A 1,069-nucleotide genomic window follows, 5' to 3' on the forward strand; every position below is an offset into this window, starting at 1 on the left:
AAAAAAAAAAAAAAACATTGTGTATGTAATGTCTCCTTGAAGATGAATGTGCACTGAACCCAAGCCATGGTACTTTCAATTACCTCATATGCATGTGAGAGTTGGACAATGAATAAGGAAGATCAAAAAAGAGTTGATGCTTTGGATTGTGGTTCCGATGAAGAATACTGAAAGTACAATGCGCTGCCAAAAGAACGAATAAATCTGTCCTGGAGGAAGTGCAGTTGGAATGTTTCTTGAAAGGGAGAATGACCAGACTTCTTTTCACCTAGTTTGGTCATGTTGTCAAAAGGCAGCATTCCTTGGGTAAGGATATCATGCTTGGTAAAGTGGCGGGTCAACAAAAAAGGAGAAGGCCTCAACAAGATGGATTGACACAGTGGCTGCAACAATGGGCTCAGGTATAGCAAGGACTGTGAGGCTGGCACAGGACTAGGCAGTGTTTCATTCTGTTGTACATAGGGTCGCTAATGAGTGGGAGCTGACTCGACCACACCTAAGATTGTGTCCATATATATATATTTTTTTTTCCTTTCACTAAAGCTACCAAATTTTTTGTCACTGTACATGAATGATATTTACAGTTTCTATGTGTTACATCCACCACCAATCTATCAATGTGTCACATAACTGTGGCTTGTGTGCTGCTATGATGGTAGAAAGTATGCCATAGGAATCTAATATAACAGCAAAGTTACCCTTGGTAAGCAGTTTTCAGTGGCGCTTTGAGACTGAGATGTACTATAGATAAAAGACTGGCACTCTATTGCTAAAAATTAGCCAATGAAAACTTTATGGCTGGCAACAGAACATTGTTCTATACACTTCTAGAAGAGAAGACTCCTAGAATAGAAGACATTCAAAATATGCTGTGGCTGAAACAATGGGCCAGAAAACAGCAACATCAGTGAAGATGGTGTAAGAACACACAGCATTTTGTTCTATGCTACATGGGGGGTCACCTTGAGTCTAAGTTCACTCGATGACAAGTAACAACAACAATAGCAGTAGCAGCAGAGCATTACATAACTTTCCTTGTGGGATTTATTTTGTTTGTGTTTAAGTAAAA

The sequence above is a fragment of the Orycteropus afer genome, unplaced genomic scaffold (assembly GCF_000298275.1).
Source record: "Orycteropus afer afer isolate SDZICR_OR568_19922 unplaced genomic scaffold, OryAfe1.0 scaffold00035, whole genome shotgun sequence".
NCBI lineage: Eukaryota > Metazoa > Chordata > Mammalia > Tubulidentata > Orycteropodidae > Orycteropus > Orycteropus afer.